This window comes from Poecilia latipinna, unplaced genomic scaffold (assembly GCF_001443285.1).
Source record: "Poecilia latipinna isolate Pla-1442-1.1 unplaced genomic scaffold, P_latipinna-1.0 Scaffold2040, whole genome shotgun sequence".
NCBI lineage: Eukaryota > Metazoa > Chordata > Actinopteri > Cyprinodontiformes > Poeciliidae > Poecilia > Poecilia latipinna.
Window position 1 is genome coordinate 10,146 of NW_015114656.1, and position 9,672 is coordinate 19,817.

At 38.0% G+C, this 9,672-nt stretch overlaps 1 long non-coding RNA gene across 1 annotated transcript in view; it reads left to right on the plus strand.

Moving 5' to 3' along the window:
• The window catches only part of LOC106935899 (uncharacterized), a 17,374-nt gene extending 8,266 nt beyond the window's left edge, over positions 1-9,108 (plus strand). Inside the window, exons 2-3 of the long non-coding RNA XR_001421998.1 lie at positions 2,654-2,660; positions 8,980-9,108. This is a non-coding gene — a long non-coding RNA (uncharacterized LOC106935899). The remainder of the gene's footprint in view (positions 1-2,653; positions 2,661-8,979) is intronic.
• The last annotated feature ends 564 nt before the right edge of the window (positions 9,109-9,672 follow it).

The window sequence follows — 9,672 nt, forward strand, 5'->3', positions numbered from 1 at the left end:
TGATTTTTTCAATTAAAACAGTGTACCTTGGCCCAAAATAGGTTGAGAAACACTGGTCTACAATGCATCACACAGCAAATGTAAGAACTACATGTGAGACTGAAAGAATTACATTTAGCCTAATTTTTCCAACAGTAATTCAGTGTTCTTAGTTCTATTCTCATGTTATTATAATTGCATTTAATGTTTATGTGATACAGATGTAATATGGATTACTTACTACTCCATTATCATTTATAAGTCCATATATTGAATTTCTGGTTGCACTGTCTTGTTATATTGTGCTAGTCAAGGATGTAGTTCTCTCTTTTTTTTGTTAATCCATTAATTACTTGTACTCATGTCTACAGATCTGACAAGGGGGGTGAAAATGTGATGGTTGCTCAGTTTGTGGTCCAAACTAATGGAGTGAACAGAAATTCTCATATGACTGGAAGATGTGTGCATAACCAGAGGTATGAGGGATTGGGAGACTAAGAGTTGCTCTGTGATAATTAACATCAATATCCAATTTCTTCATATTTTTTAATATGTTGATACCATTTTATCTTAAATACACTGAACTTGTACTCAATCTAACATCATTTGTGAAGAGCTTCAAGTTTGTATATTATCTGTTGTACAATGTGTGCTAAAGAAGAAATGTATTTTATTCCGATACAGAATAGAGTGTCTTTGGAGAGATGTTTATGAGAACGTGCTCGATCTCTACTACACAATCTTCATGCAAATGGAAGCCGAGGGAATTCTAAATCCAGATGATGAGATTGAGTTGTATTCACTACACAGATGCTTCATGCCACATACTCAACATGGCCTTCACTGCTTCAAGGAGGCATGGAATAACCATGGACTACGAACTTCGAGCCACCATACACCTTTGCAGTTGTGGCTACTAAATGAGAAGGAAGGACGTGACTTTTCGGAGGTAAAACTTTTAACTTGAAGTACTCTCCCATTTTGTACTAGCTTATGTACACTCACCATATTCTTTGTGTTTAGGTTGGTGATGACTATGGTGTAGACTGGGAAGGTCCACATACTCCATCCACTTCTAACGTCAGTATTCCTGAGGTCCAACTTATGTGCCCATTAAACGCGGAAGACCTTGCGGCATTGCCAAACACCGATGTTCCTCTCACGCAGGCGCTGGGAGTATTGAAACTGTTCAGGCAATGAAAGCTTTGTTGCTCCCATAATCTTGAGTCAGTCTTAGTCTTTATACATTTTGCCATTGTAAATTTCATTGTAAAAGGTGCATCGATTGCAATTCTGGATGATCGACAATTGACAATCTTTAAGAAAAGAAAAATAATTATCTGCTGATTATGATCTTTGAAAAAAAAAATTGTATTCTGATTGTTGCTAAATATAGTGAGAAAGTGGCTCAGTTTGATGTATTAATAGAATATTAACTTTTAAAATGCAAACATTACCTGGTGGACCGTTTTCTCAGTTAAACATTTCACAACAGAGCTAAAGAGGAACAGTATTTGATTTTTACAACTTTGCTAAGTTAGATGACACCTGTAGATAACATGTATGTCACATGTAAGTTTCGGTCAATCCCAGTATCCCGAACTTAAGGAAGTCAGTTCCAGTTTATCGGTGCACACTGTTGAGAAAATAAATTTGAAATAAGCTAGTTTTAAAACTTAACATGTCTTAATTCAAATGGCCTAATTGTGGTTTTGAATTTAGTAATGTATTCTGACTTTTTGACCTTTATTTTACTTGTAATTACTGCAGATGGTTTGCTAGGATCGTTTGAACTGCCTTTTGTCTGTGTGGAAAACAATACTGGAGAAGTTGTAGCTTTTCACACTCATCTGTGAAAGGCCGTAAACACGGCCGGGGTTTCTGGCTTGAGAGATGGTCAGAGATAGCTCCTGGTTGGATGAGCAAAGATACGCCTTATTTGAATAAATTAAAGATAAGAATACTCCTTCAGTATAAAACTTTCTACACAGAAGTAACAAATCAGATTTGCTCTTGCAACTTCTTCCTTAACAACACCAACTCCAGTCATAAATTATAGTTAAAATTTGTGCAAATATAGTAGTCTTGTTTGGGGTATTTGCCAGAGGCGGTATTTATTTCCTCACCAAAAATAATTTTCCAAAAGGAATATGATATGACTTTTCATATGACAATGATATTGACTTTGCAACTACATGTACTGTATTTCACCTTGTAAAATTGTTGAAATAAAATAAAAATGACATTGCTTTTTTTGTTGACAGAAAATTTGTTTATGTACACAGCATTTTCTATATGGCATTAAAAATGGCATAATTAAGTGTACCGATTTTCTACAAAGTTTTGAAATATGACAAATTCATCCAAAACACAATGAATTTGTGCTTTTGTAACTGGGTGGTTTTAATTGGAAAATACTGGTTACATAAAGTGACTGTAAATTCCTACCCGTTTTGGACCCTTGAATACATCCAGGCCCTGTTTCCCCACCTTCACTTCCTTTTCACAACCTTATCGGGCTCATTAGCTCATTAGTAGGAGGATACGGTAGGGTACTGAGTACCCCTAAAAGATTTAGCGGGGGTCCGCAGTACCTGCAAGAGAGGGGAGCCGATGTCTGCTGTAAAAAAAATCAATGGGTTCACTTTGAGCCGTGAGTGCACCCACTAATCAGCTGATTAGTTTTTCAAGAACAATTTAAAACACGACTTAATCAGTTAATTTCATATTGTTTCTGAACTGTTTGTGTTTTACTAGAGCAACACGTCGATTGAGGAAGGTTTTGAGTCGATCTCGGCATCAGGTGACAAACTGAACACCGCCAGGACGCTGAGACCAGCACGTCCTCCTCTGACTCCTTATCAAAACGTTCATAACTTTATTAAAGAACAACAACAACAAAAAAGTCAACAAAAAATTTTCAGATTAATGACCCAACAACAATAATAATCTCAGTGATGTGCGTTTCGGTTCCATTATCAAAATAACCAGCAGAACAGGGGTTTAAAATTAACTAATCATCCACTGCTGTGTTCATGAGAGGATTAATGATCGTGAAATAAATATCAAGCCTGAAAACCTGATATCGTAACGGACTGAATGTTTTAAACGTAATCTGTGCTCGGCTAGAGGAGCGAGCGGTTGCCACGGCAACGGGTGTAGCCTATATATCCTACCATATGTTAGTCTCCTTTCCTTCTTAATTTATAACGCTGATAATTATCCCTGTCGTGTCTAAAAATGCATTGATAAAATACATAGTGAAGGTTTCATTGTTGTTCAATAATTACCGGGCGTTGTGGGAGAAAGTAAGAAAAGAACGAGGTTTATTTGCGTGACATCGCAGAAGCCGGGTTCAGTGGGTGTCTCGGATTCTATCAATCCTACATCGTGGCACTACGCATGCTCAGCCCGATAATAGAGCACGCGCTTTGTACACAACAGACAGCTATATTGACGCACAAAGTTTGGAAAAAGTGACGTGGCAGCACAGATCGTCACAACCGGTTGTCATTATGACGCATTAAATGTTGGTGACGTAGAATGTGACTAGTTTACAAAATACACTGGATTCATTTGCCAGGACCAAGCAAAGCAAGAAAGATTTTTATTAAGTAGGTAGGTAAAAAATGGAAGAATTACAGATTCTTAGAAGAAGGTGTTTAAATTATGAGCAGGAGAACGAAAAGCTGAGAAAAGCAAATTATAATCTGGAACTTGAGGCAGAAGGGAGAGAAAAGGAACTCCGAAGTGAAATAGAGAAGCTTTCAGATGAAACTGCGAAATCAAAACACAAAATATCAATATTAACAACACTGAATGATCATTTGATGGAATCCGAAGAAGAAAGTAGAAAGATCCAATGCTCTCTGACAGAAGAAAATCGTGTACTGAAAGCCGAAGTCACTAGACTGAAGTTGAAGACAACAGCATTGATAGATGAATGTACGATTTTAAGAAACGCACAAGAGAGTTCTGAGGAAAAGATTTTGTACTTGGAGGAGGAAAACAGAAAACTTAATGCTCAAATAAAACATAAAAATCGCATGATAGATGAAATGTCTGACCTCACAAAGTCTCTAAGAGATTCAAATAGGGAGACAAAACAACAAGAACAAATACTGCTGGAGAAAGTTGAAAAAACTATAAAAGTTGAAAACCAACAGAAACCTAAAATCTTTACATCTGAAAATTCTACTCAAACGGAAAATTTGAGCAGTCGTCGTAAGCAGCCAAAATGTTTTGCCAACAAATCTACACAGACTGAGCATTTCATTTCGGAATCAATGGAAAAATCGACTCAGACCGAATGTGCGACTTATAAACTAAAGGAGTTTCAGCCTCCATGTGAAACATCATCTCAAACACAAACTTTAAAAAGCAAATGTAGGCATTTAAAGACTTCTACCAGAGATGCGACTTCAGCTAAAACTTTGACGGATGAATCTAAGCAGCCTAAATCTTTTGCTGAGAAATCAACAGAATTGGAAACTTCTGCTAATTCTAAGAGTTGGTCGGGTATGTGTGTGGATGGATTAATGTTTGCAGGTAAATACACCCTGCTAGGTGTTTTACAAGCAGCAGCAACAACAAAGGTTTATGAAATTGCTGCAAACTGCTATTGTACAGAATCAGAAATTCCTTTCTGAGAAATTGTTCATAAAATACTAATGCACCGTCATATAATATGAATATAATATAAATAGATCTCAGTGTGGCATGGCAGCGCTCTAGTGGGGAAGCTGGTGTGTGAGACTGAAAGGTTTTAGCTAGAAGTAGTTGGACTCACCTCGACGCACTTCTCTGGCTCTGGCAACACTCGTTTTGAGAGGGATTGAACACTCTTTCTCACTGGAGTTGCCATTGCTGAGAGGCACAGTGCAGGAGTGGGCATACTTGTTGCTACCCCATCTGGTAAATGCACTTTGGAGTTCAAACGTTGAACAACACGGCAGGGTCCCTCCTCCTACTTGAGGGAGGATGAGTTTGGCTGTTTGTGCAAACAGTAGTTCAGATTACTCAATTGTTTAGGAGTCCTTGGAGAGAAACTTCCATGTTGTACTGGGGAACTTCAACATTCAGTGAGACCTAGATGGATATTGTTGACTTCGAGGTGATTCTGGTCCACAATCTGGTGTCTTGGCCAGATGGTTCACCATCCTCCACTCGGGGCATTGTGTGTCATTGGACAGAATTCTATGAAGAACTCTTCAATTCCAGCAGCACGTCTTAAACTGAGGAAGCTGAGAGTGAGGACCTTGGGTCACGCTTTCTAATCCCTGGTGCAGATGTCACTGAGGTGGCCCTGTGGATGGATGAGATTTTCCTGGAGTTCCTGAAAGTTCTTGATGTTGTGGGGTTGTGTTAGTTGATACAACTTTGCAATATTGTGTGAACAACCGGGACAGTTCCCCTGAATTGACAAACCAGGGTGCTGGTCCCCCTATTCAAAAAGGGGGACCATAAAGTGTGTTCCAACTACTGGGGGATCACACTCTGAAGCCTCCCTGGTAAGGTCTTTTCAAGGTTTCTGGAAAGGAGGATCCATCAGATAGTCAGACTTGGATTCTGGAAGAGCCGTGCTATTTTTGTCCCAGTCATGGAACACTGGACCAGCTTTACACTCTCAGCAGGGTTCTAGAGGGTGCATGGGAGTTCTCACTCAAACAGTCTACGTTTGGGTGAGAATCAGTTTGACATTGTCCCTTTGTGAATCCTCTGGGGGCTATTCTGGGAAGGTAGGGTACTAGGCCCTTTAAAATGGGCTTTTAGATTCCTATATAACCAGTGATAAAGCTTGGTCTGCATTACCAGCAGTAAGTCGGGCTCATTTCCAGTGAGAGTTGGACTCTGCCTAGGTTGCCCTTTGTTACAGATTCTGTTCTAGGTGCAGCCAAGGTATTGAGGGAATCTGATTTGGTGGCCTTAGGCTCATGTCTCTGCTTTTTGCAGATGATGTGGTCCTACTGGCATCATTAAGTCATGATCTACAACTCTCACTGGAGGAGTTTGCAGCTGAGTGTGAAGTGACTGGGATGAGGATCAGAGCCTCCAAATCCAGGACCATACAGGGCGTTGCCTTGTCGGTTCAGTCTTACACACACACTTCCTCTAGCAAGATGCAGTGCCATGTCTGAGAAACTGATAGTGATTAATAACGCTTTGCATCACTCGCTTATGCATCAACATAACCGTCAGCCATCAGAGAGCTTATTACACAACCTCAAAGAAATGAGAAGCAGAATCTTACCGATGGGGAAAAAGTACTTGACACACTCTAAAAACTGTATTTGGGCTGCAGTTCATCTTATGGACTTATTTACATTAATTTCACTTAATTCTTTTGCTTTCGCTATGACAACTTACTTTTTTGTGTTCATTTAACTCAAAACTTACAAATCTTTAACCTAAAGGAACTTTTCACTTTGACTTTACTTAAAACAATTGAGTTCAATGCCAGTTTCATATCCTATGTCTGACCAACTCAATTTATTAAGATCATCCAACTCAATTCATTAAGTCTTTCCAACTCAATTTGGTAAGTTTTTATAACTTAATTAATAAGGGGGTTTAACAACAAATTTAAGTCACTTTTACTCAAATCATTTATTTTCTTATAATAAACATTTAAAATCTCTTTGACTTAATTCTACAGAAAGCCAACTCAAACTTTTAAGTAGTTCCAAACTAAATTTTAATACTCTTTTTAGTGTCCTCTAAATACACAAATATTTTCCTTAAATTACCATACTTTGACTTTACTTGAAATTATTAAGTTTAATACCATATTTGTATCCCTAGTCTGACACCATGACTCAAGCTTACCAGGGACAGATTCCCCAGTAAGCGACCGTGGCTCTGTGGATAGAGTATTTGTCTTGTGATCAGACGGCTGTATTGTGTGGTCAGAGGCACAAATCAGGGAAACAAAATAAATTTGTAACATCAAAGCAAGACCACCGACCCCTTATCTGTCATAAGACGTTTGTTACACAACAACACACAGGATTAAAGAAAAGAAGCAGTTGAATTCCTACTGTTGGGCATAAATTTACTTTCACAGTGCAGCAAATCCACTGGCTGAGATTTAGGAAATGGAATGGCCTAGTCAAAACTCAGAACTTGATCTAAATAAAATGTCGTGGGGTTACTTGAAATACCCTCCTGACTACCAGGAAAAAAAAATATTGTCCAATCACCATTTTTTTAAAATTCCACAATCTTTGTAAGGTAATTAGTATACTGAAAACATTTTTTTTTTTGGAAAAAAAGTTTTTATTTTTGAAATATCATGTGTCCACTACAGTGGACATCGGAACCCCATACATTTGAAATTGAACCTTGATGGCAACCAGTTTGTCCCAAAGAAATATCCAAACATAAGAATGAATTTCACATTGACAAAACTGAGCACTGTTGCCAGCAAGAAGGCCAAGAACCCGGAACCTGGCCCAGGGTCTTTCTGCATAGAGTTTGCATGTTCTCCCTGTGTATGGTGGGTTCTCTCCGGGTTGGATGGATGGATGGATGGATGGGTTGGTGGGAGGATGAATGGCTGGGTGGGTGGATGGATGGATGGATGGATGGATGGATGGGTGGGTAAATGAATGAGTGGATGGATGGATGGATTGATAGATGGATGAACGGGTGGATGGATACAGAAAAATAATTACAAATGTCCACTACAGAGGACAATTTTTCAACTTTTAAATACTACGATAAAGTACAGTCAAAATAATTCATAGAATGTTTTAATATGCTGCCAACAGACTTATTTAGAATATGCCAACAAAATTTTAAACCAAAATTTGCACAGTAAAAAGTTTTATGCACTTACTTGGTCTCTCCCCATAAAATGTGCTTGTACCGATGAACGTCATTTTTATAAATGAGAAAAAGGTACGTACAAAAGCCCCACTTCAGACTCACTGAAGTTATTTCTGATAAAGTAATACCATGTCTTTGCTAACTTTTTCCTCAGCAGAAAGACACTTACACTTTTTAACAAAATAAATAAAAAAGATTAGGCAAGTAAAATGTGCTTATGTCCAAATCTGAAGCATTTCAACTAAGTGACACCGACAGTAAGTTTTCTACCAAACCTTAGTTGGCTTCCTTTCTCACCTGTCAACTGTTGAACATGCTTAAATAACACTAGGTCTATGTATGCAATTATAACTAATTTTCATATGTCCTTAAAGAGTACCTAAAAGCTGAACAACTTATTTCTCCTGACAATTTCTTGAAATCACTTCTTGTTCGTCCAACATTTTAATATCCTTCATTACTGACTTGTCATCAGCTGATGGATACAGAACATGTCCTGAATAATCCACTACATTAGATGCTGTTTTGTTTATAAAATCATGCCTTTATGATTTTTAAATACATCTCATTAAACAAAATCATACCTGAATACCGCATTAAAAGATCACTTTGACAAGTACTGAAATTTTATTTAACTTATTTCTTTTTAATAAAGACATTGACAGACAAACTGAACCGCATTCAATTGACCAAGGATAAGAAATTGTTCCACCAGTACACACTTTGTGTATTCTTTGGATTAAGAAATAAGTCAGAGCTGCACATATTAATAAAAAAAGAAAAGTAGAAGATCCAAAAAGATGTCTTGGTTATGTTAGATACTACAGAATCACTGGGACTGCTTAACGTAGTGTTGTAGCCATTTAACTGCTCAACATAAGCACAAGTGTTATTACTCCACTTGAAGTAAAAATAGTAAAACTATTAAATTAACTACAATTTCTCTTATTACCTAAAAAATACACTAGATGTGCAGGAACATAAGTGAAAAAGAAACACACTCAATGACATGCAAGTGGAAGTAATTACAGCTCTAGTAAACCCTTTTAGAAAGTACAAAGGCACAAACAAATTAACTATTTAAAAAAAAGAATCAACAAGATAAAACACTGCCCATTTGGAAACATGAAAGCACAAGAACAAATTGTAAGGTGTCTCTTTGTGACTTATGAGCAAACTATATATATATGACTAATATCAGTCACTACTGAAGTCGTCGTCGAAGGTAACGCTCTCTGCTCCTGACAAAGTCTGTAGATCGGGGTGTCCAAAGTCAGTCCTAGTGGCCTGGCATCCTGCATGTCTTACCACCAGGGAGAGATCCCTGGTGGTAGAAACAACCTTTTCAGCTTGTCAATGTTCTTCTTAGGCCTCTAAAGAGTCATCATTTGATGCAGGTGTGTTAAACCAGGGAGAGAACTAAAACATGCAGGATGCCGGGCCTCCAGGACCCACTTTGGGCTCCCCAGCTGTAGATAATGCACCAACAGCTTCATCTGTTGGTGCTGCAGCTCTCTGAGGATGATGCTCTGGAGACCTCTTGGACTTCATCAGTTAGGTCACAGGACAAACCTTTAAAGTTGAACATAAATAAAAATCCCAAATTTAGATGCTTTTACTTTTGGTATGATTATGCGTTACTTAAAAACCTACTTTTAAATTTACCTCCCGATAACAGGTGGGAAACTCCTTTAGAGTGTCTTCATAGGATGACAGAGATTTCCAATGATGGTCCATCAACAAAGATCCTCTTTTCCTCTTCCAGTCTCTTTACCATCATGATGTCATCGATTGCCCTTATTCTTGTGTGAAGACTGACAGAAATGCATTTATGAAAAGGACAAATCAACTCATTAAAAGTTTAAA